Here is an 11,531-nt window from a genome sequence, read left to right on the forward strand (position 1 = left end):
CACATTCCTTCTCTTTCATTGACTATATGAGGCAGATTATACTTTCTTTCCACTTGGCCATGCTTTTTTTGCTTCCTGGATATATGTACAGCAAAATGAGCCCTATATATATATATATATATATATATATATTTATATACATATATGAGAGAGGCCCCCTTCTCAATCCCAACTGGGTCCATATTCAGACAGCAGGAGGAATTTGGTGGGAGTCAACTTGTTATAAACCTCTTGTGAAGCTGCAGCAGCAAGATAACTAACTCCAATGCATGACACATAAAATACACTGATATTTAATAGTGTGCACATAGAGAAAAAGTTCAGAAATAAACATTTTAACGTGACATTTGATGGAGATGGAGATGCAGATGGAGATTACGCGCAGCAGCAGCAGTACAGAGCGCGCTGTCTTCTTTTGCCATGTCTACTACAGTCATTCTGCAGCATGTATGCATGTATATATATATATATATATATAAATAGCACCACCATGGATAAATAAACCCCACATTTAACAAACCATGTGCACATCAGAAGGTAAAAAAGCAACACACATGCACATAAGATTGATGATTCATTCTGCAAAGCAAAAAAAAAACAGCATCCAGGCTGCTGCTTGCTACCAATGTAGCCTCTCCAAAAAGCACAGACGCTTTGGGAGATCAACGCGGCATCTGTTCCCACAACGAAATGCACAACCTGCTCGGTTCAATCCAAGACAAGCACCGAGCGTGCGCGCGTGGTAGTAAATAAAAAAAAAAAAAGCTTTATTATAAGGTTTATTATAGCAGCGGCTTCCGAACGCGCCGCTCGCTCGGTGCCAGTTTCCAAGTGGTCACTCTCTATTGTTGGGAAACAATCTGAAGCCAAAAGTGGAAACAAAAACCTCCGAGACAAGAGAGAGAGAGCCTCCACACCAACACCAACAAGCAGCAGCGTTTAAGTTTGCGCACTTACTCACCGGGTTATTACGCGGAGAGAGAGAGAAAGTCCTCTGGTTAATGTTGAGGCTCTCTGTTGTGTGTTTTTTAAATATCTTCCCCCTCCTCACGGCCCACTGAGAATGCGCTCAACGTCAGTGGCTGAGTAACTGAATAGACTCGGAGAGAGAGAGCGCAGTAAGTTGAAGTGTCAAATTACATTGGCTATTCTATTACCAAAGGGACCCAGTGCTCGGTGGCTGCTGACAAAATGTGTCGCGGATTTGTTTCCACGCTGGAAGAAGAAGAGAGAGAGAGAGAGTCCCAGGCTGGTACCACTATCAACCACTATGGGTCTGTTTTTTGTGTGGACATTATCTTGATTTGGAGGGGTTTTATGAGGGAGCACACAAAACACTGACAAGTGGTTCCACACATTAAAATGGAAATTTGGGCATGCTAGGTGTTTTATTTGGCATCTCTTTATTAATTAAATTAACTTAACATTGACACATAATGGCTATTTATTGCAATTTAAAAATGAATTATTTATCATATAGTGGCATCCAAGAAATAGTTTTATAAGATTACACGGCTATTTACTAATAGTAGTAGGCAATAATAGTAATAGATAAAAAAATAATGAAGTGTCTTTGAATTTTTAGAAAAGTGCTATATAACTAAATGTATTATTATTATTATTATTATTATTATTATTATTATTATTATTAATACATATTTGTTTAAAAAAGACAAATTTAAAAATGCCATAAAAAATTTAATATATAGTAAAATAGCAATAATAATAAATAATGATATTGTTATTATTATTGTAATAAAACCAAAATATTAGAAATGTAACAATATCATGAAATAGCGATTAATAAAAAATATATATATAAAATAATGAAGTATTTAAAAAAAAATGCCATAAAAATAATAGTAAAGTAATAAAGTAAAATAGCAATAAAAACAAATAATTATATTATTATTATTGTAAAGTAAAAATAACCCAAATATTAGAAATATAACAATATCATGAAATACTTATTAATAAAAAATATAAATATAAAATAATGAAAATGAAAAAAATTAAAAAAAATTAAAAAAATAGAACATACAGTAAAATAGCAATAATAACAAATTATATTATTATTATTATTATTATTATTATTGTAAAATAAAAATCAGCATATTAGAAATATAACGATATCATGAAATACTGATTAATAAAAACATATAAAATAATGATAATAAAAAACTAAAATAATAATTAATAATCATCATCTTAATGAACATTTATTCAAACTAACTCTGATATGTTTATACAATCTGTCAATTTATTTTATCTGAATATAGCCTACTAATATAAAAAACGGCTATAATACATATAGTAGCCTATTAAGCAACAACAAACACGCGCACGCTCTCATACAAGGCGCATTTGACGCATACACACACACTCACGCGCACGCATGCCGTCCCATGATCCTCCTGGACGCCACCCTCCGTGTTTTGCAGGTCGCCGCTCTCTGATGGAAAGCTCTGAATAACAAAGACATGTTTGAGAGCAGCAGCGGCATCAGCAGCAGCAGCAGCAGTCTGAGGCTGAGAGCTGACGTCAAGGAGCCATGACTGTGCCAAGCAGCATCCAGACACACACACACACACACACACACACTGACCTGCTGCTGCCACTGTGGCCTGTTTGGTAGCACCCAATGTCAGAAGCAGGGCTGGACTGGGACAAAAAAATCAGCCCTGGCATTTTGGCCCCATCACTGGTTATCTGTGCTGCTGTGTGTACCACGTTTTGTTGAAGGAAATCCCTTCAAATGTTTTGCATGTTTTGCATACTCTCCAATCTTGAGACCTCAAAAATAGGGAGGATTTCAAAACCATTAAAAAATTTAGAGTTTCAGAGACTTTGTTTTCCTGAATTCTGGTGATTTTAAAGGTCCCATATTATAAAAAAATGCGATTTTCATGTTTTTTTATTATAAAGCAGGCTTAAATCCTATATAAATACTGTGAAAGTATCGAAACACTCAATCCACACGGAAATTCACAAAGTCCGTATTCAGAAACTCTGCATTTGAAACAAGCCGTCAGGATTTCTGCCCATTCGTGATGTCACAAATATACAATATTTAGACTCTTGACACAATTTTAAACGTAAACATTCTAAATGTGTCCCAGTTTATTCCTGGTTGCAGTGTATGTGAATGTCATCAGCTAACAGGACGTAAACATGGACCCAAGCTGTTGACTAGCAATGTTAATGCAATTCTGTTGCAATTCCGTCAAAATGCGCTAAAACGGAGCGTTTCAGACAGAGGGGTAAATACAGGCATATTCAGGTTGACAGTATGAGGAAAATAACGTTTTTTTTTAACATTAAAGCATGTAAACATGTTCTAGTAGAAACACAAAATACAAGTATGAACCTGAAAATGAGCATGATATGTGACCTTTAAAACAAAGAAAATAACACAATAATAAGTACACTTCAACAGCATTTTTATGTTAAACTTCTAATTTTACCTTTAAAGGGACTGTTTGTAACTTTCTAAGCGTATAAATGTACCGGGTCGGGACACATGCGCGCTCGCATATGCGCGCTTGCGTGTGGCCACTGTCTCGTCTCCTCTGCCTGCTTGCCTTCACTCAGACAGCGCGCGCGTTCTCGCGTACTTGCTCCACCTCTAGACGTGAACGCGCGCTCACTCCACACTGCAGAAGAGTTAGTAGCTCTGAGAATATCTAGTGAATGTACAGTGGACGTTTGTGCAGAAATAAATGCTGCAGATTCACCAGACAAACAGAGGTTTTCCGTGTCTTGTGAAGTGACGGGACTCTGCAGAGAGGAACCTTGTCGTCTCGTTACCGACCAGGTGCCGGTGTCTCCCTGTTCACTCCGGCTGCGGGCGGAGGGAGACGAGTTTCTCGCTGCGGAGCCCCGCTGTCTCAGCCTGCGCTGAGGCAGGAGAAGCAAACTCAGTATCAGCAGTGATTCATGGAGAGACCTTCGTCTGGTCAGCTAACATTACTGCCAAGCAGCTGAAATATAGAGAGATATTGTTGTTTCAGCTGACGTGTGTCGCCTCACTGTGTTGAGTGATGCTCGTTCATGTCTATGTAGAGCGAGCACAAGCACGAGCCCGACGCTGACTTTCGTTGGTGTCGTTGGTGTCGTTGGTGTCGCTGTTAAGAAGCATTTCTGAAAGTTACAAATAGTCCCTTTAAATCTCAGCAAAGAAGACAGACATGAACTTTGCATGTGAACATCTAGCATAAACTAATATTCATCAGTTATAATTCTTTTTTTTTTGCCCCTGCTGTCCCTTTTTTAGGATTATACATGCTGTACAGTGCCAGAAACAGGTTAAAAAAAAGTAAATTTGATACAAATTGGGAGAAATACGAATTGTGACCCAGAGAGGTGACCAGGAGAGGGCGATGAAAAATCACACAGAGCGATTGGGCCCAAAAAAAAAGACATACATCGGCCCAAAAGGACGTAGGCCCACCGGGAAAACGCCCGGTATGCCAGATGGCCAGTCCAGCCCTGGTCAGAAGTTAAAAACACACCACCCATGCCTGCTGTGATTGACTCTTCAGAGTCAGGATGTGATTTCAGGGTCAGAGTGGAGTTTTTATACTCTTATAGCAGAAGTCACCACTCCGCTGCTGAGTCCCTCCGAGCTTCTTGATTTCTGCCCTGTGTGTGTGCATCCACCCCAGCTGTCTAAGTTAGGGGGAGGGATACGCTGCCTGGAACAATAGGCGCCATTTGTCCTGCTAAAAGGTGACAGGAAGCATTGATTTCAGCCCGTTCCAAGGCGTGTAAGCTATCCCCAAATTGGCTAATGGTGAACATTTCCCCTCTAACGGAGATTGGAAAATTTTTTAGGGTAATTGTGATTCACAGGAGTTGCATCAGGATGCAGGAGCAAACTTTTGAAAAGCCCCGTCGATTTTATTGAGCCGTTCATTAAATAAAGCAATAAAGCCCTGCGTGTTCAATAGGCGGTTGTTTGCAAGGTGCAACATAAACAGCTTACATCTATACAAAAAGGCTGCTATATTAAAAGATAGTAGGAAACAAACAAAAAATAAAGTTCCTAATGATTTAGTCCAATTAAAGCTAGTCTAACAGCCAAGTTACTTTAGAGTCTGCAGCTGAGGCGAAATCTAATTCTAATAACTAATTTTATGGATGTTTCATATTATATTCAATGCATAACAATAACAGTACAGAACAACTGATAAACTGTACAATTAACCCAAATAGTGAACGCAATAACTGCAGGTAGTAAAACAAGTAATTTGGATGTATTTTGAGCAGCATCAGAGATGAGTTTTCTTGTTATTTGTAGCAACTTTTAATGCAATTCTCTGTCTGTATTTTGTATGTTTTTATTTTTAACAATCATACCTACTTAATAGGCTTCTTTTTTGACATATTCAGTGCTTTCTTCTCCCTGACACTTGGCCATTGTTCTATCAGCTCTTTGGTTGTTTTAACTGCGTACTTTTCTAATGCAGGATGAGGCTGTCTAGCAGAGAGGGAAGGCTCTAATACAGCTTGTGTTCAGGTCTTCACTGTGCCTGTTTATATCTTAAAGGTGCAGTGTGTAGGATTTGGCGGCATCTAGTGGTGTGGTTGCAGATTGCAACCAACAGAATACCCCCTCTGCTCACTCCTCCCTTTCCAAAACCGTGGTAATGCCGTTCATCTCACTCAGAGGTCATCCTTACAATAATAACACTACTTTAGGCGCAACGGAAGTCAGACGGCGGCTGGCGGTACCACGGCTTTGCACTCTGCAGCTAACATTACCACAGTTCGCCATGTAGATATAAACGGCTCATTCTGAGCTAACGAAAACACAACGATTCTTAGTTTCAGGTGATTATACTCTAATGAAAACATAGTTATGAATATTATATTCCATGTCTACTAAAAGATCCCCTGAAAGTTACACACTGGCCCTTTAAATAATAAATCAAACTTTAAAAATAACAATTTAATTAGTTTTCTTTACAAAAATGAGTGAAATGCTGAGATTTAGGTCAACTGTATATTTTTCAAAAAGGTTGTCTTACACCCCTTAAAAATCAAGAAGGCCTCACGACCCCTGGTGGGGGTCGGGACCCCCAGGTTAGGAACCAGCAACGTAGAAGATGGAGTAGTTTAGATCTTTGTACCAAACAGCCAATTTTAAATGCAACAGTTTGGTGCTCTCGCTGACAGGACTTCCTGAATTGTCGCCTATTAAGTAGCTTAAAATAGCTCCCATTCACCAATTTGTCTCAGGCCACTTGAGCTTGTCACACTCAGCTGGAAGAACTACAGGTAATCTTGAGAGGGATTTCTTGTACGGTCAGTGCAGCCAATCAAAATGTGATGAATGTTTCACCTAAAGATGTGAAAAACATTACTTCATTCTCATTACTTTTATCATTTTCTACAGAATAGTAGACCATCATGCTGTAAAACGTTCCCGATAGAGTTCCACTGGGGTGTTTACAAGAGGGATCACCTTGTCTGACCTGCGATCACAGCGTTGTGACACCTTCTCTCTCAAAACGATGATGTGACGTCTGTGACAGACACACTGATCCAAATATAGATGAGGAGTTTTCCTTATCACAACTGGGTCAAGGAGACTGAAATGTTTTTAAAAATGATACGCAAAGCGATGTTCAACAGTGCAGACTCAGTGTGATAAGATTTTACCCAACATGCTTTGCTGCCAGGGGCGTGCTGGTGCGGCGGTTAACACTGTCACACCACAGCAAGACGTACACGGGTTTGATTATCTGTATTTGACCCATGTTGACTTCTCCTGACAACAGTGGTGGATTAGACACCAAAATGATTTAGAGGAGGATGTTACGAATCACTTTTCTTATTTAAGGCTACACTGATTCATATTCCTATAATAACATTGGAAAAAATAAAGGGGTCGCTCGTAGTAATGAACTAAAGCATGATTACACAAGTCAAAGCACTTGTTAAAGAAATGTAAAATATCAACGTGGTAACCCGAGACAGTCTTTAATTTAACATAAACCACAATCTTTCCCCAACATTAACCACAATGTGTTCATAGCCTAAACCTGATCACACACAGGATGCTGGATCCCGAGTGTCTCCCTGTCTATATTTCTCAAAGCATGCTGGGTGATAGCATCCCAATGGAACTTCCTTTCTGTCAGTGTCCATGGCTTGTTACATTTCAGTATATTTCATAAAAGCCCATACTGTCTATTAGTCTAGGTCGTTGGCCAGATGGCGGTCGTGAAGATGAATGGACTGTACAGGGCAGCATCAGTTTTGTTAGTTAGGCACATGGACTAATGAGGCTGCATGATTTTGTGAGTTAAATCTGAAGATCAACTTTTTGTTTAAAGGGACAGTGTGTAGGATTTGGCAGCATCTAGTGGCGTGGTTGCAGATTGCAACCAACTGAGTACCTCTCCGCTCACTCCTCCTTTTCCAAGACTGCGGTAACTTGAGCTGCTTGAGTGCAAAACCGTGGTAACGCCATTCGCCTCACTCTGAAGTCATCCTTACCGTAATCACTAACACTACTTTAGGAGCAATGGAAGTCCGACGGCAGCTTGCGACACCACATTTTACACTCTGCGGCTCACATTACCGCAGGTGTGTCGGAGAACTACGGTGGCTTTCAGGTAACGTAAAAACATGAAAGGCTCTCTCTAGAGCCAATGTTTGGTTTGTCCGTTCTGGGCTACTGTAGAAACATGACGGAGAAACAAGGTGGACTCCGTGAAGAGGACCCGCTCCCTATGTAGATATGAAGGGTTCATTCTAAGCTAACAAAAACACAACGATTCTTTGTTTTCAGGTGATTATACTCTAATGAAAGTATGAATATGATATTCCATTTTTGCCAATAAATCCCCAGAAATGTTACACACTGTTCCTTTAAGACCCAAGTTTCAATTACACAAATATTCTTGCAATTCTTCACTAATACTTTTCTTCACCTGGGATTATATTTGCCACATGGAGACAAAATCTCTCAGAGAATTACAAAACACACCGTCGATGTTGGACCCACGCTCGTCCCGTCGCTCCTTACATAAAAACAGCACAATGTGATCTTTGAAAGTGAAGGCAGGGAGATGTGTCTGTGTTTTCATTTACAGTTCCCACCTGGTTTATGAATGAACAACCGGCGGGCTCCAGAGACCAGCCCACATCCTCCGCAACCAACCAACCAACCGCTGGCTGACTTCCAGTCCAAATGTGTTCACAGTGCACACTTTCCTCTGCCGTTGGACAGAGAGCTCATGCTGCTCGCTGCTATGTCCGAAAATATGGAAAGAGATAGTGTTGGAGTCACGCATCCCCAGGGGTCTACTTACTACGATGTCCAAGAGCTGCGCTGGCATATTTTGCTCCACTTTCTTTCGCTGAAACGTGAAAATGTGACTTAAATTATAGCTGCAGATAACAGCTTTTGTGCTTTCACTTTACCAAGCGCCCCTTAGGTTCATGTGTGTCCCTCCCTGAACATATTGGGGCGGTGTTGTGTTATGGGATTGTGTGCGACCCTTGGTGACAGCACTGCAGACTGAGCAGGAGTCTGGTCAACAAATAGGATTGGGGGGAATCAGCAGGGCAATGAGGAGGAGGAGGAGGAGGAGGAGGAGGACAGGGCTCTGCAAACAGGAGACAACTATTGCACTCCATTTGACAAAAAGACATGAGGGGAATGTGATAAACCCCATTGATTCTCATTACAGCAGGAGAGGCAGACAGAGAGAGAACAGACATACCTAGACAGGTTGCGGTGAAGCCTCCTGATGATTTCCTCCCCTTGTTTTTTTTCTTTCCTTCCGACTTTTTTTGAGCAGCACCAGCAGAAAGCTGGCTGCCGGCACCCCATGCTGCTCTGCTTTTGGGGGGAGCGTAGAGCCAATCAATGTGTGCTCACAAAGGGGGAAGAGCATTCAGAAAGCCAACTGTTCCCTCAGGCCACGGGCAATGAAGAAGTGGGAGAGACAGTGCAGAGAGAGAAGGAAGCGAGGGGGTTGACAACATGTTTCCTCTGCTACGATATACTGAGAGGAATAACATGATCACTTGCAACACTGACATGCAGCAAATATCATACTGACTGGTTCACTGACAGGCACAAATAGGATAATGCTTGTTTAAGAGATGCTGCTAGTGATTAATTTCACTAGCAATTAATCAATTAATTATGTTTTGATTAATAGATTAGTACTTCAGCCAACAGAATCCAAAAATGTTGTAAAAAATGCCAAAGTGGCATTAACAAATTGCAACCAAATGTATAAGAAAATCAGCAGAATGTTTTCTGTCCAATAAGTTGAACATTTAACAAAACATTTGCTTGATTTTCTGTCTTCTAATCAATTAAAGGGGACCTACAGTAATTTAGGCTTGCTCTTCCATAAAGTCGGGGTATTAATAATTGTTTAAAGGTGCAGTGTGTATGATCTGGCGCCATCTAGCGGTGAGGTTGCAGATTGCAACCAACTGAAACTTCTCCCATGTGCCAGGCGTGTAGGACAAGTACGGTAAATAAACAGTTCATTCTGAGGTAACGAAAACACAACGATTCTTAATTTCAGATGATTATACACCAAAGAAAACATACTTATTAATATTGTATTCCATTCCAGCCAATAGATACCCCTAAATATTACACACTGTTCCTTTAATTATTTTCTGCCTACAGACCGACCGATTAATCGACTATTATTTCAACTCATATTCAAAAACATGGAAATATAATTAAGTATAAAACTGAGAAAAGCAACATAATGTTTGGCAATTTTGTTTGAGAAATTGCTTAAATTATTAACTAAATTATTCAATAAAATGAACGTTTTCGGCTATCTCTCCTTCATCAGGCGGTTGTCTGAGGCTGTTTCTGGTGTCTTTATATGCAGTCCACTGATCAGTAATGTGACCTATAGATACATACAAAACATTATCATCAATACCCTTTAAAAAAAATACTATTTTTACTCTCAGTGGATACACAACATTGCAAGAGAGGATCTTAAAAGCAAAGCATGTAATATTACAACCAATCTTTTCAGTGTATTCTTTAGCAAATCTTTAATTTGAACCCATCAATAGGTAAAAAGGTTCAATATCCATTTTTTCAACACAGTATACTCAAATCACCTTATTTTATTTTTCATGACTGATCAATTATTTGTTTAACCTTGTACTCAAAGAGTGTTTTTTTATTTATTTACAGGTGCCGTTCAATTATTTGTTGTCTTTATGGCACAGCGCTGCGCTGTCGGATCATACCTGTATGTGTGGGTTATAGATGTTTTGTCATGCACTGGGAATTATGTATAATTTGCGTCAAACAATCTCTGCGTGGCAGATTGAGCTCACAGTGGGTGTTCCACTTAATAAAATCACTTAGTGTAACAATTCCCACCTTGACACCCCCTCTGTTCCCTCTCAGAGGAAAAGGTGTAGCTATATTGCAGGAAGACTATTTTTTGTTTTCCTTTTATGTATTACCTGACAGGAGGTTAACTAGCTATTTTCCAGCCCCATTATTCTCTTGTAACTCCGGGGCAGAGTGAAAAGTCAATTATAGTCAAAGCATACTGTGTTTGTCAGAATGCCGCGCTTGTGATCTCCGAATCATTCTCTACTAAATGTGAGTGTTTAATTATTAGCAAGACATTATAGGGTTTAATGAGATACCACAGTAAATTGCATTACAGTTTCATAATAAAAACTCACCAAGATGGCAGTTCCTCAACGATATCAGTCCGTCCAGCGCCGTGACATTTAAGTAAGATGCTCTCCTTCTCTTTATCGTGGCGGATGGGTTCCAGCTCCTCAACTGGGAAATGTCACATGTTTTTAAGGTCAGGTTGAATCTCTTCAGTTGTTTTTCATCAAAGGAGCTTGGCTCAGTGATTCCCTCTTGTGATAATTTACTTCTACGACATGATATCAACATACATGATCTGAGATAGCGAAGATCTACTGTGTGATTCACAAGTAGAACCTTGTGATATATCATCAGGCTTCCCTGGATTGCAGTTTCTCTGTATATCTACTTTCTTCTAAACTGGTCAACATCACCCGTCAGTTAGTGATTTCTAACTCTCACCAAACCTCCATAGAGCAGGTGTGAACTTGCTGCAGGTCTTGCTTGTAGAGCAGAGTAATATCTATAGAGTTGTGCCCTTTTCATGAAGATGCAACATGTTGCTTTATTGCATTATGTAGCTAAATCTCCTCTACAATGGATGTCTCTTGTGCTATTGTTGGTGCAAAAAGAAGCAAGGAACTGACACTAAAAGCGTCCGTTTTCCTCTGATGTTAATAGCACTGAAACTGACGGATGTTAGCATCAGAGTTCGTCCAGTTATTCACAGGAACAAAAATCATATAACAACAAATTAGGAAAATGGATATGACGACCATGTTATAGGAGTGCAATGTTAAAGGTACTGTGTGTAGGATTTGGCGGCATCTGGTGGTGTGGTTGCAGATTGCAACCAACTGAGTACCCCTCCGCTCACTCCTCCCTTTCCAAGGTTGCAATAACGTGAGCAGACGAA

At 39.9% G+C, this 11,531-nt stretch overlaps 1 protein-coding gene across 8 annotated transcripts in view; it reads right to left on the bottom strand.

Annotated features, from left to right (window-relative positions):
- LOC119479220 (zinc finger MIZ domain-containing protein 1-like) overlaps positions 1–1,111 on the bottom strand; it is a 133,093-nt gene extending 131,982 nt beyond the window's left edge. For all 8 annotated transcript variants that reach the window (XM_037754582.1, XM_037754580.1, XM_037754581.1 and 5 more), the window contains exon 1: positions 962–1,111. The gene's annotated coding sequence lies outside the window, so the exon portion shown is untranslated. The remainder of the gene's footprint in view (positions 1–961) is intronic.
- Between the last annotated feature and the right edge of the window lie 10,420 nt (positions 1,112–11,531).

Source organism: Sebastes umbrosus, chromosome 20, assembly GCF_015220745.1.
Source record: "Sebastes umbrosus isolate fSebUmb1 chromosome 20, fSebUmb1.pri, whole genome shotgun sequence".
In the NCBI taxonomy this organism is placed as follows: Eukaryota; Metazoa; Chordata; class Actinopteri; order Perciformes; family Sebastidae; genus Sebastes; species Sebastes umbrosus.